Genomic DNA, 22,537 nt, shown 5'->3' with positions numbered 1-22,537 from the left:
GTGGGAGGCTCAGTCAGTTAAGTGTCTGCCTTCAGCTCAGGTCATGACCTCAGGGTCCTGGGATCAAGCCCCGCATCTGGCTCCTTGCCCAGTGGGGAGCCTGCTTTTCCCTCCCCCCCACCTCATGCACTCTCTCTCTCGATCTTTATCTCTCAAATAGATAAATCAAATCTTTAAAAAAAAAAAAAAGACCTGATATCAAACAGATCACAGCTGATAAAAAATAGAGCTTTTCCCAAATTTGATAGCAATTCTAAAATATTTTCAGTACAAAACCATTAATAAATTTGCATGAAACTAATAGTAATGAAATAAAATCATAACAGTGTTGCTAAGGGAAAGTTGGAAATAAACATTCTCTTCTCTCTATAGAAAATAGTATTACAGAGTAGTTGTCATGTAAGAGGCAAAAAAATACTCACTTTGTAGAAGAAATGCATTGTGGAGGTGAATAACTCATACAAGTATAATTTTTCTTGTGTTAACTAATGCAAATCTAATTTTTCTTAAAAAAAAAAAAGCAGCCTTTTGGTTCCATCCAAGGCCCCAGAATTAGGATGGGGGTGGGTGGATATAGGATGGAGCACTTACTCTGTGCCAAGCACCGTTCTAGGCACTTTTATTATTTTGAGCACTATTATAATAGCCATTGTAATATTATTTAATTAATTCAGCTATCTCAGTAGTCAAGTATTGGTCCCTTTTTTACAGGTAAGGAAGCTAAAGTTCAGAGACATTAAGCCTCTGCAGCAAGTCAGAAAGTTGTAATTCAAAACAAGGTCTGGCTCTTACCCCAAGTGGCCTGAGGTGACCTCCGGAGATGGTTTGCTACTCACTGGCCCCAGAAAACCCTACAAAATCAAGCAAGTCGAGAGGTTCAAATCTTCGTGTTCACTTTAAGAACACGTGTGAACTGCCCAGGCCATCAAGGGTATGCATATCTGAAAAGCCACCAAATATCTGAAAGATGTCACTTTGCAGAAGCAGCATGTGCCATTCCGTTGCTACGATGGTGGAGTTGTTTGGTGTGCACAGGCCAAACAGTGGGGCTGGACACGGGGTCGGTGGCCCAAGAAGAGTGCTGAATTTTTACTGCACATGCTTAAAAATGCGGAGAGTAATGCTGAACTTAAGGGTTTAGATGTAGATTCTCTGGTCATTGAGCCCATCCAGGTGAACAAAGCCCCCAAGATGCGACGTAGAACCTACAGGGCTCATGGCTGGATTAACCATACATGAGCTCTCCCTGCCACATCGAGATGATTCCTACTGAAAAAGAGCAGATTGTTCCTAAACCAGAAGAGGAGGTTACACAGAGAAAAAGATATCCCAGAAGAAACTGAAGAAACAAAAACTTATGGCCCGGGAGTAAATTCTGCATAGAATAAATGCAAATAAAATTTTAAAAGAAATTTTTTAAAAAAACAAGGTCTGTTTCTAGAACCTTCTTAACTACTGTACCTGCCAGATCTGGAAGTGAGGCAACGCAGATATCCTCAAACTAGAAGTTGTATTATTTTTATTTAGCACCCAGAAAAAAACTCAGAAACAGTATCCTTTCTTATGATGCCATTCATTTCATGCATCATCTTTTTTAAAAATAAACTTCCATTTTTTAGAACAGTTTTTAGATTTTCAGAAAAACTGTGAACACAGTACAGAGAGCTCTCATATACCCAACACCCAGTTTCTCCTATTATTAACATCTAGCATTAGTATGGTATTTTTATTACAATTAATGAACCAATATTGATGCATTACTAACTAAAGTCCGCATGTAACTATTTTTTTTTTCCGAGAATATTATTTAGAGTCAGCACAACTGTGTGCAAGACTCGGTGCTAGCTCTTATGGCTCAAGTGGTCTGCTGAATCTTAATTTACTCATTTCTAAAAGGGAAATGATAAAAATAATGATTTCACAAGGACATGTTGGTAATATTTGAAGAGGGTCCCATACCTCATCCTCTTTCCCATGCCTGCATGCTCGGTAGAGGCCAAAACACGCATTAGGACCACTAAAACCTATAAAGAACCATATGACTTTTACCTTCAGTCTAGTGGCTAATAATCCCAAATTCCAGAATAAAGTAGATTTACAGCACAGGACACACTGGCCAGGTGAGGCCTAGGAGCACCGGGGAGTAATAAGCGAGTCAGTCAGGCAACTTTCTATTAAGGGGAAGAGGCAAGGAAGAGGTGCATCAATTTCCCTGTCAAAACATCTCAATCAGTTGAAGCCATTCCCCCTTCCCTGGGGAGAGAGGCCAGGTGGGGAAAGGCCGGGCGCATATTAGGGCAGATGGGCAGGCCACAGGCATAGTTAGCGTTGCAGTTAAGAAATGAGACGTGTGTGAGCCCAAGTGATTGTGTCTGGTGTAAGGCACAAGTACATACAACACACCTGTGCTCCAAATAACTCCTTCTGCAGACGATAGTGATTCTTTTTCAGCAAAGACAGTGGTTTCCTTGCTTCAGAAACCATCCAGTTGCTAACAGTGACTGGACACTCAGATAAGATTACCCAAAAAAAAGTTATTTGGAGGGCATCTCTCTATGATGACCACAGAGAAGTCCAATGATTACATCCATCAGTTGCATTTTGTTTCATGGTGATTTCTGGCTTATCAAGGGAGTCACCTTTTTCAAAATATAGAATCCCAGGTTCCGTTGGTTTAGAACATCTGGGAGGGAGGCCAACGTCCTTATATTTTGGAAAAGACTTTAGGAGCTCTGATGATGAAAGAGTCTGGGTCCTAGTGATATATCCTAAAGGAACATTGAACAATGAAATCTGATCTGGGGAGAAAAACAGAACTATTTTATTCTTAAAACAAAACAAAACAAAAAAATGATACTTTTGAGTTACAAAGATGTATATAAATAACTTATTTTCTAATCTTTTCTTACTTGGGAAAACTTTTCAAATCAGTCACGTATTTTGGTCTCAGCGACACTATTCTATCACACGGGTTGCCTGCCTATACCCTAGAAAGTCTCAGTGGACAGGCTGCAGGAAAAGTCAAATCTTGAGGAAGTCAGACAATTTGGGATGCAAATGATATGCGTGGGCTTGTATCCTCACCATTTCCAGGGAAGGTGTACTCTTGGAACAGACTAAAATGTAGACGTTGCCTGGCCAACACTCACAACAGGAACCTGTTTGAGATTCGCACACTCATGCCACTCCCCGTGCTTCCTGAACCCACGCACGGCTCTCTCGAGTTTGTGTCCCCAGCTGCAGAACCAGCTGTGCTGGCCCTTGGGGGGCCGTTGTCTGGGGCCGAAGGTTCGGCTGGAGGCAGGTGGCCTGAGGCAGCCTGGCCCAGGCCCCACTCCCACCCGTGGCAGGTTGTTGCAGCCTCCACAGGCCCTTGGTCCTATGGGCGGGTCTCGTTGTCTGATGGGCGGCGGGGTCACAGGGCAGAGGCCTTGGCCTGGGAGATGTGGCCGTGGCTCAGTTCCTACAAGGCTTGAACCCTCCCGCAAGGTGTTTGCCACAGTGGCATGACGTGCATAGGTCTTATTTCAGCCTTTTGTGTGACTTGAGTTACAAGTCAAGCAAGTCTTGAAAAAAAAAATAATCATTCCCGTTCGGCAGCACAAGTGCCCACTTTTCTCTTTTTTAAGATTTTATTTATGTATTTGTCAGAGACAGCGAGATGGGGCGGAGGGGGAGCTGGCATGGGGTCAGGCCGCGGGTCAGGCCCCGGGGTCAGGCTGCGGGTCAAGTCTGGCCCAAAGCCACCGCTCAACCCTGGGCCGTGGAGCAGCTGCGCATGTGAAGAGTGGGGCTGGCAGATGGTAGGTGCACAAGTGGAGGCCGCTTGGGGAAGGGGCTTCTCAGGGCCATAGGGAGCCGGCCCCCCCCTTGAGGCCGCCTGCACTAACAGGCGACAGAAACGGAAGGAAAGGGGGCGCCTGGGGGCTCGGGGGGTTGGGCACCTGCCTTGGGCCTAGGGCGTGACCCAGGGGAATTGGGACCGAGTCCTGCACCTGGCTCCCTGCGTGGAGCCTGCTTCTCCCCTGCCTGTGTCTCTGCCTTCTCTTTCTCTCTGTGTCTCATGGATAAATAAATAAAATCTTAAAAAAAAAAAAAAACACACACACACACACAGAAGGAAAAACATGGTAAGGCTGGTGTCTGATGAGAGACACAGATATGGTGGGCAAAAAATGTGTGCAGGCGATTTAGTGAGGGGACATAGGCGGGGAGCCAGAGAGGGGATCCGTCCTGACGTCCTTGGACGAGGCCCAGCGGGCTGGTGCTCCCCGCGGTGACCTGCCCGGCTTTCCCAGGCCGGGTGGGCAGGGAGGGAGGGTCGGTGCAGCAGGGGCCGTGTCTCCACCCCCCCAGCCCCATCTCGGCCCTCACCGGGTTCCACAGGCCACAACCCTTAGCTAATACCCACCCTTCCCGCCACGGCCACCTGCCAAGAAGACCCTGAAGTGACACCAGACGTTGGCTGTGAGTGCTCAACACTTCCCTTCCTGAGATGCAACAAGATTTGGCTTTGCTGGGGGTCTTTTGAAACCGAAGCAAGGTGCAAGTGATGGGCAAACATTGGCCCTGCCTGAATTTTCCATCCACCTCTGTTTTCCTCTCATTGCACAGAAGCCTAGTAGAGAGGGAATAAACATTAAAATATAGTATTGGAACCTCTGAAGCTGATATTACACTATATGCTAATTCATTGAATTCAAATAAAATCAAATTTAAAAAAATAAAATCCAGTATTGGAAGGGAATCTACAGACAGTAGATCAATTTCCTAGGTTTAGAAAACGGCTAATTCATTGAATTCAAATAAAATTCAAATAAAATTGGAAGGGAATCTCCAGATACGTAGGCCATTTCCTAGGCTTAGGAAGGGGCCCGTGTGAGCTCTGGATCCGCGGGGAAGAGCATGATCCACGGGGGAAGAGCGCGGCGAGAGCGCAAGCCCAGGCCCCTGGCTTCTCCTCCACCAGAGCACCCTGCCCTTTTCTGTTTTGTACGCTGGGATTTGCAAAATATTTCTTTGGAGAAAAGGCTGTTGACACTAAGACTTCATTTTGTGGACGAGGCCCTGGAAGCTCAGGGACACGGGCTGACTTGCTCAAGGTCACGGCAGTGGTCGGGGGTGCAGCTCAGGTCCAGTTTGAGAAGCAGGTTCTTGGTGCCCGCATGGCCACTTCCACTTGGCTCCATCTAGGCCGTGCAACTCCTTTTTGGTGGCCGCTCACTCCGTAAGTATTGCCAAAATGTTAGACATCGATCAGGAGATGCAAATTGTCATTTCTCACCTGAATGCCTGCTGCTGTAGGACCTGGGTTCGGCCGTCGGTGGCTGACCCCCCACCCCCGCCCCCGGTCTCCCTCTCTTGCAGCTTTCTCGCCCCAGAACAGAGACAATGACGCGCAACAACTGAGGTACTTGCTCAGCTTTGTGTAGGCAAGCGGTTAACTAATACAGGGCATTGATGATTTGGGGTTTGAACAGAAACCACTTAAAATTCATGGGTTGTAAAGGCCCCCGTTAAAAATGCGCTGTCTTTTAGCACTTGTGGAAAAACTGAAGATAATAATCAAAAGCATCACCCTGTGTAGGGCCCAGAGCCGGGTTCATTAGAGCGGGATCAAAGGGCCGGTCCATCTGAGAACCATGCAGCCAAGCACAGTGAGAACTGCCAGGGAATGAGCCCAGGAAATCACTGAACCGTCCTGGCTCTTACAAAGGCTGGAGGACGAGAGGAGAGGCTGGAGGAGAATCACGGGGCGTCTTTTAAGCGGTAAACAACGTCAGCACCAGGAACTTCAGTTGCTCTTGAAATTCTCTGCTTCCCATTTAGGAGCTGCCTCTAAAGGTGGCGGCTCTCCCAGCGCCCAATTAAAATGCCTTCGCAGAATGGCTTCAAATCTGATGAGGATGGATAGTTGCCAAATGGGCCCCTTTCTTGGCTGGGCCTGTAGATAATTTGTCTCCTGCTAACAAGGATTGGCACTAAAAGCCAAAAGTGGGGCATCAAAAGGCTTTAGACACTGGGTGAGGCTGTTCTGTGCTACTTGATCGTGGAATGATCCCTGTGCCAGGAGATCGGATCACTCTATCAGTAGATTGGGCAAAGCTATGTTACAAAGGAGGCAACGTGGCATCCAGATGAACACTACTCTGGTGTGTGCAGTGGCTTCTAGTTTCCCTATTATGTAAACTATCCAGACTATGTCAGATTATGCCTCCGTTTGTGGATTGAGAGTGGAAAATAACCATGAGGTAGTGGACCAGTGTTGGGAGATCTGTGTTCAGGTTCTGGCCCATTATTGCTCGCTTAAACTTTGGGCCTCTGTTTGCTCATCTGTGAAATGAACGGTGGGGTAGAAAGTGAGATTGGGATTTCTAAAGTACTTTTCCAGGTCTAACAGATTCTTACGTTACAGCTATAAGGGCTGACAACTTTCTTTCTTTCTTTTGGTTAAATTGTCCTATATAGTAAATCCTAATGGATTTTTAAATTATATGGGTTCTGGGATGCCTAGCTGGCTCAGTCAGCAGAGCACACGACTCTTGATCTCAGGGTTATAAATTTAAGCTCCATGTTGGGTGTAGAGATTACTTAAAAATAAAATCTTTAAAGAAAATTATATTGATTCTGTGGTCCCTTACTCTTCAGTGAAGCATGTCAAGGAAGCCTAGTTCCTGGGCTGGTGATTTAGTACAGACAAAGCTATGTTGCAAGAAAAAAAAAAAAAAAAAGGATCTGACTACTGTAGTCTGAAAACACAAAGGTTTCTTCTCTTCTCTGACATAAAAAATCCTGGGAGGTAGGAAATCTGCAGCAGGTACTGGGACTTTATGTAGTCCCGCTGTGTGTGACCACTAACCTCAAGGTCACCTCCGAATGTAATACGACCACGAGGATGCCCGCCATTCATCCATGCTCCAGGAGCAAGGGAAGTAGACAAAGTATGGCTCATCTTATTTTTATTTATTTATTTTTTTTATGGCTCATCTTTTGACTAGAAAGTGCTGTCCTTCAGCTGGGCACTCTGGCATCCCAAAGAAAACCAGGGTCCTGTTCCTAAGAAGAAAGGAGGCCACCTGGCAGTTACTCAACTGGAGTCCTTGGCGAAAGGTCATTGCTCGGCCGGCGCACCTTGCTCCCAAAGGCCAGGTCTGGTGGGTGAGGGCCGGTGGAGCTAAACAACCTCTGTGTTTTCCGACCCCTTAAAACTAGGACAGGAGCCTCGGAGGGCAGGGAGATGTGTATTCCCGACTGGGGAGCCGGGGGACCATTTCCACGGGTGGAAGACAGCAGATTTATTCCATTGCAGACACCCCCTGTGAAAAATTGAGATTTTTGAATGATTATGATAAAAGTGTTTTCCAATCTTGTCTAGAAAATGAACTAATTTCCACCTTCCAAAAAGTATCCCAACAACTGTTTTAGATAATTCTGTTCTTGCTATGAGTAGGTTCCACAGTGACAGGGACTAGGAGGGAAAACACAAAGCTCTTCTAAAATAACGGCTTATCCTTGAGCTTGGATTAGGTAAAATAGTTACTCAAGACCCCACTTCCTGAAGTTGTTTTTTATCTTTGCTGCTAAGAGCCCACAGGTTAAAATTTTCACTGTGGGGATGCCTGGGTGGCTCCGTGGTTGAGCATCTGCCTTCGGCCCAGGCTGTGACCCCGGGGTCCCAGGATCGAGTCCTGCGTCGGGCTCTTCGCATGGAGTCTGCTTCTCCCTCTGCCTGTTCTCTCTCTCTCTCTTAGTGTTCTCTCATGAATAAATAAATAAAATCTTAAAAAATAATAATAAAATAAAAATTTCATTTTTTTTCATTTTTATTTTGTTTTAATCTTAGTTCATCTGACCAGTCAAACTGCCTAAAAAATATGTGAGTTTTTAAAAAATCATGAACAAAGCCCAGTTAAAACCTTAGCAGTGTGACAGCAGAAGTCAGTTAGTAGCACTTCAGCTCAGACATTTTGGCTCCGGGGTCCTATTTGCCACAGATCACTGCTCCCCGCCCACGATGGTTCACTTTATGCACCAACATGGCTGGGCCATGGTACTCAAATACTTGGTTAAATACCAGTCCAGAGGTCAACATGCAGGTATTTTTTTGGATGAGAGTAATATTAAAATCAGTGAACTTCCAGGGAAGCAGATAACCCTCCAATCAGTTGAAGGCCCTAAAAGAGAAAGGCCAAGGAGGCCTGAGTAAAGGAACTTTGCCTCCAGGTTGCCTTCACATTCAAAGCCGCAACATCAGCTCTGCCCCAGTCCCCAGCCTGCCAGCCTACTGGCCTTCCTTGCAGATTTCGGACTTGTCAACCTCCCTAAGTGTGAGCCAACTTCTTAAACTCTCTCTCTCTCAATAGATGGATAGATAGAAAGATAGATACAGATTGATAGGTCTCTCTCTCTCTCTCCGTACATACACACACCCTATCGGTTCTTTTTCCCTGGAGAGCCCTAATACACCGGAGCATCTCATGGCTCCTGGATATTTGCAAACAAGCGCACTCTTGTAGCTTCCCATTTCTGTAAGGCATTTATTCAAAGCTGACTAATTAAGGCAGTGCGATCTAGAGGGATAAGGAACACGAATTCTGATGTGAGATTGGGCCGGAATCATAGTAGCAAGGTTATATTCCGCAGGTAAACCTCTTAGCTCTCTGAGTCTTCGTGTTCATATCTGTGAAATAGGTCATGATGCTGCTTTGCAGATGAAATGGCCACGATAGTGAAAACAACAACTAAAAATGCGGACTTTGTCAGAGCACGTGTCGTGTGCCACACGAACATGGACTCTCTTTTCCTTCCCACACGGCCTTCGGAGGTGGGCATGAGGAAACCGAGGTCCCCAGAAGTTAAGGGGCCCGTGCAGGGTCACAGAGCCAGCAGGTGGTGATCATGGGATCACAAACAGCCCCCCGTGGCCTCCCTAACACACGTGAAGACTCCCGGTCTACGCACAGCACAGAGCAGGTGCACAAGACTGATTTCCTTCCATTTTCTTTCTCCAAAGCCTTCCGTCTGGTCACTCAGCCTTCCTGCTGATGTCAGAGCCAGTCAAAGCAACAACGTGCCGTACCAGTCAATCTATAGCCCTGGAACGTTCAGGAATGTGCTCCAAGGTGACTCATTCCGCGACTTCCCTGCCAGGAAGCAGAGCTGAGAGCAGGGGCGGCCTGTTGCTCGCAGCATCTCGGGTCGCCTGGCACCCCCGGCCGCTGGTCGGGCGACGAGGTGCAGCCACCGGCTGGACGGCTGGACGCGGCGCCGCCTCGTGCTGCTGGGTTCACCCCCAGGCCGGCCACAGGCCGCGCGTGCAATGCACACCTCCTCGCCCCTGCTTTCCCCGCGTAATTCAAAAGTGAGAAGAAACAGTGGCTATGGCCTTAATCTTCCCTCCTGACCTGGTGGTGCCCAGAGAGCAAGCTGCTTTCACTTCTTTGGTTATGTTGCTGTGGAACCATGGAGAAGGACAGAAGGACCCCTCTCCTCTGTCCCTCCTCTGTTCCCTTTAGAAGTCACTAAAGAGGCCTGTTCCATTAGCATGAAGAGTGCGCTTGTGCATTTTAAGTGGTTCTTTGGCACACGGGGGAGCTATTCTATGACAGGCCACAGACATTGTGTCTGCAGCTCTCCGTAATCATAATAGGCACCTGGGTAATATCAATATCCCCGAATGTAACATCATCTCCTGGAAAATTCATCTCCTGCGAGGATGCTGATGTTGGTACCAAGTCATTCTATAATTCTAGGGAAAGAGCTTTTGAGAACCCTCTATACTTGGCATAACACCTGTTATATCCATGTTTGGATTTTCACCAACTTAAATAATTTAAAGTTCAAGAATATTCTATAAAGACTGATTTCCTTCCAGCTGATTATTTCAGGGCTTCCAGTATAAATGCCGTATAATGCAGGAACACTTATTTTTGTTATTTAGCTATAAATCTGCTATAAAACATGTTTTTGGAAAACAATTAAAAATTTATGACTTGTATTATACATTTCTATGGTGTGATGCAATGAACCATGCTTGGCATCTGTTACAACTGGATCTACCAATGCAACATGTGGCCTGGGTACAAAGTCACTTCGGTTCCTTTCCAGCTTCCTGTCCCTACCTTCCTCCCCAAAGATGCCGTGAACATGTCCTTGTTTTCCGTGCCTTATGTGTGCTGTCACCTTAGTCTACACTGACCCTCCTATCCTTTATCACCCTTCTCCCACGGAGCTTCACAAATTCCTTCTCATTCCTGACATCGGGATCCAATGTCATCAGGAAGCCTTCCCTGATTTTCTGTCTACACTCCTTCCTTGTAGAAGTGTTTTTTAAAAAAATTTATTTCTTCTATTTATTTCTTCTAACTCGCCAATTTCCAAACATAGTTGTGTATATAGTTATATCTATATTTCCAAATCTAGTTAACTCTAAATTATCTTATCTTACCTAGTAGTCCTGGGAGGCACACAGAAGTACTGAATGAAAGCAGTTCGGTGCAGGCCTCGTGTTCTCTTCTGTGTGGTCAGAGTGAAAGAGAACAATGCAGGAGGACTCTGGTCCACTCAGGCCTTTATGTTGACTTGGCTTTGGCTATGCAGTACTGGTTGCTTCTTGTGGGAAGCAGGTAGTGTCCTATCATTGCTTGCTGGGCTTGTTTTCAGTAGTTTAGCAGGCCTAGGTGCTTATCAGCTGTCTCAGGATCCGTGGAACATTTGGGTTTTCCTAGCTACATCTGGAACCTGAGCTGGCACTATGGGAATGAGATTCTATCACTGAAAAATGTATGCCTACAGGCTTAATCACAGGTGCCAGTTTACTGATGGTCACCAAGCTTGGAATTAGTATGTTGAATAGACTCCATCAGTAATAGTCATGTCCCAGCTTGGACTCATGAAGAATTTTAAAACTTCCATTATTTTTACTGTATTAAGAGAAACAAGTGTAGCATTTTCACATATTTTGACATTTTACTTAAAACAAAACAAAACAAAATGACATTGAACTTTCCTGGAGAAGAAATCAGTCATCATCATAACAACCTTAAAAAGATGGTGGTATATAACCCAAGAGCTTTTTTACTATACTCTCATACCGTTTGACTCTTTTTTTTTTAAGATTTTATTTATTTATTCATGATAGTCACACACAGAGAGAGAGAGGCAGAGACACAGGCAGAGGGAGAAGCAGGCTCCATGCAGGGAGCCCGACGTAGGACTCGATCCCGGGTCTCCAGGATCACACCCTGGGACAAAGGTGGTGCTAAACCACTGAGCCACCCGGGCTGCCCCGATTTGATTCTTCTATGTTGATGTTATCTTTTCTTTCTGTATCTATAGGTAAAGTCTCAAGGAGTAAAATGTTAGGTATCAAACACTGGGGGCCCTGAAACCCCATGCCCTTCTCAGAAGAGTATGAAAAAAATCTTTCATGAGCTTTAGGATTTCTGTTCTTCGGTTCATCTTAGAACACAGACCTACTTTGAAATTATGTCAAATGAAATATCAATGAAAATAAAGTTTACTATAAATAATTAAAAAATAATAATAATAGCCAAATTCTGAAGCCATCTCAATCCTCTAGAAAGGAACCTCTTTCCTGGGTCTACTCTGCTCAAATTGACCTAGACTGGTTTTAGACTTAGAGTAAGGTTAAGTGCTTATGGGCGTCTCTGTGATTTGTTCTTTAAAAGTATGCATTGGGGACACCTGGGTGGCTCCGTGGTTGAGCATCTGCCTTTGGCTCAGGGCATGATCCCGGGGTCCTCTACCTCTCTCTCTGTCTCTCGTGAATAAGTAAATAAAATCTTTAAAAAACAAAAAAGAATAAAAGTATGCATTGAATCCATACCCTAAAATACTAAATGTCTACTTCCCTATTAAAATTCTGTCAAACTAAAATTATAGATTTTTGTAACAATCAAACAGATTTTAGGTTGAGGAAGAAATTGGTGGTATATAATGGAGCAAATAATATCAGTGGGTTAATTTTGTGTTATATAAATCTGCCCAAGGATACAAGGATTAATTCACTTCTCTCATGGAAAGTGCTCTAGGGCCTTTATGTTTATAACCAAAGTCCCACCATAGCATTTGGACTGTCTCAGCCAATGGGTACACCATAGCAGCATAGACTCAAGTAGTGGGAAGTAAGGGTAATTCCTCTTTGCTGAAACTGGGATTAAAACTCAGTTCTTTAAAGAATAAAATGCAGGACTAACCCAACAAATTATTTTCAGTAGGAAACAGGCCTTGGCCTCCTGGAAAGATTTCTAGATTGTGTTGAATATATTTTTCTGTGCCAGAAGCTATAGATCTATGGATTTGATGAATCAGATCTATTTCTAAAAGGAAAGGAGATAAATCCAATAATAAAAATAGCTAACTTTTATTAGCCACCTCTCATATATGCCAGGCACATCAGCTGCTTTGTATAAATATACAGTCCTTAGAAGAACTCTTAAGAGGTAGATCTTATTATCCTCATTTTATACTTGAGGAAATTCAATTGTTCGGCAGTTTCAGACCACTGGTGTTGGAATGGGGCTAGCTGATGAGTTGGTCAAAGGAAGGTTCTTAAGAATCTCCAGAAAGTGAGAACCTGAGGGTCTACACCGTGAGTGCTTCTCCTCCTGAACCTGGTTGGGAAAGGAGTTGGACTACTCAACAGGTGTGGAGTGGAGCAGATCTCACTGAGAAAAAGAGCCTACAAAGGAACCCAATGTTAGATTTGAGAGGGAGGATGGGGTGTGATTGTATGGTCAGGATGTTCTTCAGGGATCCCGATCTCCCACGGTGGCATCTAACTCTCCTCTGGAGTGATGGGCAAAAGATCCTACTAACTCAGCCTAAATCCCTGGTGCAAGGACTTTTCTTAGAATAGTGGAGAGATCCATGTCCTAGGAGTAGATAGCGAGGGGGTTCTCTATTACCTCCTGGAAATCCATTCCTCCAAGCAGACCTCAATTATCAGGTACAGGATTTAAAATTTAAACTAATTCTGAAGCAAAGGAATGAGTGTTCTTCTTTTAGTTAAAACTCTATTTGTGAGACTGCCCTCAACCCATACTCTCTAGCTTCTACTAGCCCTCGGAACAAGGAAGAGAGTTGAGACCAGCCGTAACCCAGGAAGATCCTCCTCTCAGCCTGCCAAGAAGGGAAGGGAAACATCCTTGGTAGAATGATGGATGCAAGCTGGCTTAAAGTGATACCAAACTGTGGATTCCCCACTTTGGAGCAGCCTACTAGTATTTATTGTCAGTACATCACCAGGATCAGGCCTAGAGAGAGTCTGCCTAGAGAATCCTCTCCAGGGATGACCTTCTCCTGGGCGTGGAGCTGGCATAGTTGCCCCAAATTCCTCATCTAAGGGCTAGATCGTAAGGGATTAATAAGCAACACTGTTCCTGTAAATCAAATATTCCAACTATAAAACAAGGCTTGTTCCCCTAATAGAATTAACTGAATTCACCAAATCTTCTGTACTGGGGGTCTCAGGAGAATCACCCTTAACAAGTCTGAGGCTGATGAAGGGAAAACTGTCATCCTTCTATGTTCATGAAGCAAACTAGCTCCTCCGCTTATATTCCTCTGACCTCCAATTTACTTGTCACCGCAAATACAAGTGGGCAAGTAGGGTACAGGGCATGAGGGAAGCCGGAGGAAGATGGAGGAGATGAAGGGAAAGAAAGAGAGAAGTGAGAACAAATGGGGTGAAACTCCAAGCTTAGGGATCCCTGGGTGGCTCAGCGGCTTAGCGCCTGCCTTCGGCCCAGGGCATGATCCTGGAGTCCCGGGATCGAGTCCCACATCGGGCTCCCTGTGTGAAGCCTGCTTCTCCCTCTGCCTGTGTCTCTGCCTCTCTCTGTGTGTCTCTCATGAACAAATAAATAAAACCTTAAAAAAAAAAAGGTAGCTTAGATAGTCAAATTATGCCTTAATCCATCAAATTAAAAACAAGCAAATAAATTAAAAATAGATTACAAGAGAAATGATACCTATTTTAAAATTAGATTTGAAATGGGATATAGAGAAAACTGAAAGCAGCATGGGGAAAAGGAGTTAAGACTAGAGCCAAATATTCCAAATTAAGATTGGTCCACAAAAATCCAATAAGATAGGGGCACCTAGGTGGCTCAGCAGGTGAGCGTCTGCCTTCGGCTCAGGGCATGATCCTGGAGTCCTGGGATCAAGTCCTTCATCAGGGTCCCCGCAGGGAACCTACTTCTCCCTCTGCCTGTGTCTCTGCCTTTCTCTTTCTCTGTCTTTCATAAATAAATAACATCTTTTTTTTAAATCCAATAAAATAAGTATTTATAATTTTCAAAAAGACTAAGGGCAAGTGAAATAGAGATGAAAACTTTGAAATGGAAAGCTATAAAATTAAGATGGGGCTAAAGCGCAAATGATAAAAAGAAAGAAAATAAGGTAAATGTAATTTAAGTAGAAGAAAATTAAAAAAAAAAAAAAAAAGAGGAGTGCCTCTGTGCCTCCCTCCATTCATTCCTTCCACAAGGATTTATTGTGCTACAACCCACGAATTCAATGGTGCAAGTCAACAGAGAACTTAGCCGCCATGATGCTTATGGCCTAGTGGCATAGGTTGTGGTGGGAGAGAACACAGACGTTAACCACAGGATTACACGGACAAATCAATAAAGACAGAATCATGAAGAAAAAGCCCAGGGCGCTATGGGGAATATATGAACTGGTGACTGATTGTCTGTATATTGGGGTTGGGGGATGTGGAGTAGATATGTCCACCCTGGGGTAGGTGGACATCAGGGAAGTTTTTCTGCCCATATATTGGTCCTGAGAGTCCAAGGGATGTATTAGGAGTGAACTGAGGCAAAGTACGGGTGTAGGTGGACAATATTCATCAAGGTCCTAAAACAGGAAGGCTTTGGTGCTTTTGAGGAGCTAAAAGGAGGCTGTGGCTGGAGGAGACAGAGCCAGCAAGGGAGAAGTGGTGAGTGTATTTAGAGGGGTTGTGGGAACCATATTAAGAATTTTGGTCTTGGGACTCCTGGGTGGCTCAGCGGTTGAACGCCTGCCTTCGGCCCAGGGCATGATCCTGGGGTCCCGGATGGAGGCCCACGTCGGGCTCCCCGCATGGAGCCTGCTTCTCCCTCTGCCTGTGTCTCTGCCTCTCTCTCTCTGGGTCTCTCGTGATTAAATAAATAAAATCTAAAAAAAAAAAAATTTTTTGGTCTTAATGGGAAGTCATCTATTTGTTTCCTTCATGGCACTTAAAAGAACAAATAAGTGTTTCATCCATTTGTGTGTTTACTTTGGCTTTTTTGGGGGGGGGGGGTTTGGGTGGGGAGTACCCTTCCTTTAGGACAACACCGTATCTGTCTTGTATATCATTGCATTCCCGGCATTTCCACAGTGGAGAATGAGTAAATATTTTAGATGAATTAATAGCAAATTATTTTGGTAGGGCCACAACTAAAGTCCAGGGCTTCTCCAAAGTTTTCACCTCTCCTAGGATGCCATACTACTACCTCAATAGGTTGCTTTGATAGGAAGATGCTCGTGGATGTGTAGACGTTACATGTCTCCCTCGGTGCTTTTGCAATCCTCAAATGACCGACTAACCACCGGTTACTTCTGAAAGTCTGGAGAAAACGAGTACCGCCACCTGTGTGATGGCCCGTGGATGGCACCGTGGGCTCCTGGGGACAAACTGTGCAAAAGGAAGGAATTTGTTATTACATATTCATGTACCCTGGACTCCTTTTCTGGAAGAACACACACACACACACACACACACACACACACACACACAGTGGCAAATTGCTTTCCCACCAACAATTTTCACAAGTCTCAGAGAAATCTTAGTAACACTAGGTTTCTTAGTAGGTTTCTTCCCCCAAGCAATGGCACACCTACGGTATTTGACACTTAGAGCAGATGAGTGTTTAACATCTTCCTGTTGTATAAGACAAAGTTATTTTCAATAATAGTCATGTAATAATCAGGAATTTTAATTCTTTTCTTGATTTTTTTTTAGATTTAAAACAAACATTAATTTAAAAAAGAAGAAGTTGTTACAGGTTTTTTTTTTTTTAAAAAAAAAGCACTTTAAAAAATAAAAAATAAAAAAGCACTTTAAACTCAGCAAAGTGTTTCATGCAGGAAGTAAAATTTGCACTTATTAAACAGAAATATCACACTTTGCATTTTGCACTCATTATCACTTTTAAAAATTTAAATACAAATAAAAAACCCTGAGTGGTCAAAGAGAATGTCAGAATTAAAGTGAGACAACTTTAGTTCATTTGTTTGTTTTTCAAGTCTTAGGCTATGATGGTTTCTTTCAAGTCTCCTTGTTTAAATGAGGAAATTGGTAGTACCAAGGGGGGGGGGGGGGCACCAGAGTGCACCTGAAGTGTGTTCAGGTGATTCTGAATGATAGGAAAGGATTCTCCCAAGAGTCTGTGGCTGAATCTGCATGGGATGGAGGGGACCCCTGGGGGGATGGTGGAGACAGGGAAATGCAGCCACTGAATACTTGCTAGTTCTCCAAATTAACCCCCATTCAATACACAAAGCTTATTAAAGTGTGAGAGCAGGGCACGCCACTTGAAGCCTACGTAGACTTGCTTAAAGTATATAGTAGCCATGGCCGGCCGTCGCTTAAAACTTAGACCAACAAAATGATTCTGGGGGGAAGAACACTTTATGAAGACGATGCTTAGAATTGCCAGCACGTGACAGCAACAGAGCAGACCAATCTTCTGAATTTATTATTCAAGCTAAGTCTTTACAGAAAATGTACTCCTTTGCTGCTAGGCGCACTAGGAGCCTGCCCTTGGTGAGCTGAGGCTCTAACTATAAAACGATTAAAGAAACAACAAACCCCATCAAAAAATGTGACGTGTTATTTAAGAAACGGACAGTTCCCCCCAACTTCCCCTCCAGCCTTTAAGGATAATTTCTAGAAATCAACTTTCTAACTAACACTTTAGGAAACAATGGAAAAAGTCTCCAGTGACCCTCTAGTTTGGAAAGTTAGGTTGTTGCCTGTTTTCCAGATTTTAAAAAGCATGTTGACAAACACGTTAGTGGGTTTATTCACTAATTGCTGAGTAATAATAATTCCACCCCCAGATGTGGAATTGCTGAGATGATAAACAGTTAAAGCTTTGCGTGCTTCTACTACAGGCCAGACACACTGGCAGTGAGGCCCAGTGAAGAGCCGCCACCACGATTTCCTACGTCCAAAGTTTCCCCCGATGCTCCTGGAGATTTAGTCTGAAGGATGTAAGGGGCCTCAGATTCAGGAGCAGACAAGGAAGCTCTGCTGTCCGCAGGGAGGATGCGGCCGCGGCGCAAGGGGACCCCCTCCATCGGGCACTTGCCCAGCTCGGGACGAGGGGTCCCCCTCGCTCCCACCAGCCTGGGCTGTCTTTCCTGCTTCTCTCTACAAATTCCCAGTTAGAGATTATCTTCCTCCAAAAAAACAGCAACCTGGAATGTCTACAATGAGAAAGGCAAGTTTTGATTGAAGTTGGGTTTGAATCATGAGGCCCGTGGCAGGAGTTGGGTGCATTTTTGTGGGTATGACATGCGAGGACATGCGCCACCCCAAGGACCTGTGCCGCATGAAGGCAATGGGTGTGCTGGGGGATCAGAGAACGCTGCGACCTGGGGGGCGGGGAGGGGGGACAAGACACTGTCCAGGCTAAAAGTACTCTCTAGCCTCTTCTTCTTGCTTTATCAAACGACTGTCACTCCCGGGAGCTCAGGCTCAAGTGAGCACATCGGTTTCATGCTATTTAGGGATTAAAGGGCGCTGTGATGGAGAAGCCAGGCGCTTCAGTGTTTTATATGTATCTGCATATAATATGTGTATTTTATATATATGTGCCTATGTTGAGAATATGGTTTATGTGGAAAAGATATTAATTCTCTATAACCAACTTATTAATAAACGATTAACTGGGGAACCAACTAAATGTCAGGGTCCAGGCAGAGGGCTTGGAGTAGTACGCAACCCGGTAAGCGCTGATGAACTGCTAGTATCATGCTCAGCCGTCCTCCTAGTTTTATTACAAGTCTCCTTGCAGAGGGCGTGGGCCGTGTGGGCACAAGGAAGCCGTCCTTGTATCGCCAGCACCGGTAGGTTAAGGCTCCTTGGTGGGGCCACCCCGAGCGGACGTGAGACTCCCGTGAGGGTGGAGGCGGGCGGTCAGCCGGCACCCCCGGGAAGGGCTTGCACTCTCTGCCTCTGGGGACAGGCCACGCCGCTTTGAGTGGGGCTTGACTTCTCACCTGGGCTGTGTACGGGGGTAACTCACTTCACTTTTCTAAACTTCGGGTTTCCTCACATGCAAATAGAGATAATAATAGTGCTTAGCTTCTGGGGTTGTTGTGATAAGTAAGTGAAACATAAAGCAGCTAGCATGGACCTGGCCAGTAGCAGGGACCCAGAAACTATAGGCGACTATCATGCATTCAGCCTGGACGACCTTTAAAGGGTTTGGTTTGGTTGGTTTGGTTTGGTTTGGTTTGGTTGCCCAATTAAAGAGCGTATCCTTCCCACAATTGAACAGAAAGCAGTGCCATGGACACCAGAGCCAGGCCACAGTGAGGCACAATTATCCAAGGTTGTCGCCTTCAAAAGTATTTCAGTCAAACTTTGTAGGTGCAGAGACAAGTCTTTCACCACCTGTCTCCATAGTTGTCACTTGTTTTTCCCCCTTCTTGTACCACTGGGCTCTTTCATTGACCTCAGTGTCCACTCAACAGCTGCCAAACGCCTCCGTTGTTGCACATGGTACTGGACAGCACGGTGAGCTCCTCGTTCCACCTGTTGCCAAGCCCAAGAATTCCCAGAACTCTCTCTCTGCTTTGCTGCAGCCCCAGTGTTAGACGTAGGAGACGGGGAGAGCGCAGGTGCAGGGCAGAGTCAGCTTCTACTGTGAATGTTGGGTTTGCGGGCACCTGAGAAGTGGCGGGTGAGCCACCTGGCCAAGAGGCTGGCAGGGAGGGTATGGCTGGCGTGGTTTCCTGACCCTGGAACCTCCCTCCTCCATGCTAAGCTCTCGGCCGACCCCCCAGCCTCACCCAAGCTCTAGGACCCAGCAAGGAAGAAGCTGCGGAGCCCAGGGGACTCTGCCCAAGGCCGCCCCCTCCGACGGTTGGCCTGACCTTAGGCCCCATGTCCAGCAGTGTCCTGCTCTCAAGTATTCTGAACTTAGAGCTTTCTGGATCTTTCAGGTCTTCCTCCAGGAGTAAGTTCTGCCTTTTTTGGACCAGTGCTTATTCCTCCAAACTGGGATTGGGATCTTGTCCTCACCGTCAGCCCCGCGGCCTTGCTAATCCATGCCAATTTTTTCCAGGGACAAGCGCAAGACCCTGAACCCCCACATCTTGCAGACCAGTCTGGACTCATGTCTATCACCTGTCCCTTCTGTACGGTCACCAGAACTGGGCTTTGCCAGGCTGGCTGAGGGCTTATCTCAGTTTGGTTCAACGCCAGACATCACTTCTGGGCCAGGCCGGGGGGTCTCGTAGGCCCTGGCCTCTCTACTGTTTCCTGCCAGCGCCTGTGAAGTTCCAGCTTTGACGTGGGCCCGACCTCCATCTGTCACTAGCTATGTGACCCTGGGAAGTCCCAAGCCCAGGTACCTGTGGGGTCCGCGCAGGTGGGTAAGACGGACCGAAGTGGCCCTGGGACCCAGCAGACTAGATGGTGCCCATCGCCCAGTCCCGGGTGGTGCTGCCCTGCCGGACTGTGGGGCCGTCCTGCTGTGCAACAGGGGAGAGGAGGGAAGGATGGGCCCGGAGAACCAGCCGATGGTGGGCCCCACGCGTTAGCCCTCAGCCCTGCCTAACGCCAGCCGTTTTAGGGCTCCTCTGGGGTGTGGTGGTCCCTCCCCCCGGGGCTTCTCCAGGGTGTGGGTGCCCTACCACCCGGCCGGCTCCTGGTGCCTCTCTGGGCTCTCCCTGCAGCTCCTGATGCCTCGGCATGACCCCCCGAAACCCGCCCGAGCCTCAGCTTAGTCAGGGGGACTCTGGAAGTCATTCTCTGTGGCTTGTTAGGCCCAACTGACTCTCCTTGAGCAGGTCCTGGGTTAGTCCTGGTGGCCTGTGCTCCATCTCCAGGACAGGGAAGGGGCCTTTCCCGCCAGCCACGTCTCCAGTGGGGCCTGTGGAGGGAAAGCAGATGAGGAGCACAGCCCCATCCTACAGGGAGGGCGCTCAGCATGGTTTTGAGTTCACTCACCATTCTGGGCTCTGCCCCGTAGAATGGGGGCACCGGGCCCTGGGTCCCCGGCGCACAGTAAACACCCGCACGCTCCTCGGAGTGAGGCAACGTCAGAAGGGAACGCTCCCTGCCTCTCCCTGGGCGAGGAGGCAAGATGACAGACGTCAGATCTCCAAGTGGATGGGACAGACACCCCCGCTCCCCAGTACGTCCACAAGGCATTGGCTCCAAGAATCTGTTCCATAATCCTTGACGGGCTCCAGGAGGTCAGGACAAGATTGAGGAAAAACTAGACTAAGGGAATGGGACAGGCAGAGCAGATCCTGTCAGTGCCCTTCCCAATCCCTGTGACCGATGGGCCCACCCCCCTTCTGCACCCATGACAACATCCAGTTGCCTCCTTCTCTGGAGAATTGTCCTGGGCCGGGGAGCCCCTGCGCCCTGCACACCCCACCCGAGCACCTCAGCAAACCCTGGCCCAGCTGTCGGGAGGATATGAACTGAACTGCTTGCCTCAAGGTGGGACTTTCTTTGTGATGTACATCGAGCTGTAGGGTTTCCCCTCTGGGATCAGATCGAAATTAGTCTCCAGCTTGGGCCGCATTCTTGCCCACCTTCGCCCTTTCCCAAACTGCAGCCTGTTTTTGTCACTCCTCTTCTAACGAGAACATTTTCTCGAGGAATCCCTTAAGAATCCCCATTTCAGGCTCTGCTTCTAGAAGGATTGAGCTGAGATAGTGAGGTGCGCCTCCTAGACAGTGGGGGTGGGCCTTGAAGACTGGAGGCTTCAAGGCAACTCCTTGGACAGCTTGCAGTGCTCCCCGTGATTGGGAGGCAAAGACAACTGATCCCTCAGCCAGGCCTGAGGAAGGCCACGTGGCCTGCTAATGGAATCCGACTCTCACCAAGCCAAGCTTAGAGCTAAGGCCGCTGCCTCGATGGCGGAGCCAGGAAGGTGCTGCTGCTGCTGCTGTGTGGCGGGGGGCCTGACCCCAGATCGGGGGCAGGCAAGCACTACGTGAGGGCAGCATGCACCACGGTGGGTCGGGAGGAAGAACAACATGGGAGTCTTCTTGGTCCCATGGTGCTGTCTGGAGGGGCAGACACCCCAGCTAAAAGAGCCTTCTCTTCTTTTTTTAAAGATTTTATTTATTTAGTCATGAGACACACAGAGACCCAGGCAGAGGGAGAAGCAGGTTCCCCGTGGGGAGCCCGATGCGGGACTCGATCCCAGGACCCGGGATCATACCCTGAGCCAAAGGCAGGTAGGTGCTCAACTGTGGACCCCGCCCATGGGCCCCTAAAGAGCCTCCCCTTTTCAGGTGTACCTTGGAGTGGAGGAAGTATGACAGGTGGCCACCAAGCGTGGAGATCAACCATCCCAAGTCAAGGAGGTGGCAAGAGCCACGAGGAACCTCCGAAGGACCCACTGCGCACCCACAGGAGTGAAGACTCCACTGCAACCCCTGCCAGCCCCCCAGGGACCCCACGTGGCGTTGGCCAAGGGAAGGCCCCGCCTGGGCCCCACTGGAGAACAATTGCAGGTGGCACAGGGGCACTGGCCAAAAGTGGAGAACAGGGGGACCACCGTCCACGGCCCCCTGCCATCTTGTGAAGTAGCCCAGGGGGCAGATGGTTCAACCTCCACTTCAAATTTGGATTTTTTATCATTATTTGCGACCGGATATATTAAGTTTCTAAAATGAGACGGGTTTACGACTGAAGGTGCCAAACACTGAGACTGGTGCCAGAAAGACCTTGTTCATGGCGAGAGCAACTGGTCTCCACTGAATTTAAAGTGCTGGAGGGGTACAGATGTCACGCCTGGATCATGTCAGTGGGGCAGCTGCGTGCGGCCTGCACTTACATAAGCAGGGAGCCTGGCCTCCCCTGCCTCCCCTGCCTCCCCTGCCTCCTGGGAGAGGCTCGGGCCTGAGTCACTCAGCCGCAGCCGCAGCCAGGCTCCCGGGGTAAAAATATCTATTGGAGAAGAATCTGAAACATCAGGTTCTGAGACTTGCGGCTGGCGGAGTGCCAGGTGACTCAGAGCTGCGCAGCAGGGCTAAAGGAGCCACCACAGCCCTCTCCGTGCCCGAGGAGCCCGGGTTGTGTGTCGTCCTGTCCCTGGGCTGCTGGGGACGGTCAGAGCACCACAAAACCAGGACCCCACCGGCAAGGATGCACTTTGCTACGTGCTCTCCTTTGAGGGCAGAGGAGGGAGGGATTCTTACGGAGGGGGTGGTGATGAAAACGGGATTCACCAGGGACGACCAAGTGCGTGGATCCCCACTTTGCCGGAGCATTGGGATCACCTGGGATGCT

General features: G+C 47.4%; 1 pseudogene; it reads left to right on the top strand.

Annotated features, from left to right (window-relative positions):
- The first annotated feature begins 10,541 nt into the window (after window positions 1–10,541).
- LOC121481018 lies at window positions 10,542–10,868 on the top strand (annotated as a pseudogene).
- Window positions 10,869–22,537: the final 11,669 nt, after the last annotated feature.

The sequence above is a fragment of the Vulpes lagopus genome, chromosome 23 (genome assembly GCF_018345385.1).
Source record: "Vulpes lagopus strain Blue_001 chromosome 23, ASM1834538v1, whole genome shotgun sequence".
NCBI lineage: Eukaryota > Metazoa > Chordata > Mammalia > Carnivora > Canidae > Vulpes > Vulpes lagopus.
Note: the sequence above shows the minus strand (reverse complement) of the source record. Positions and strands in the feature narration are given on the sequence as shown.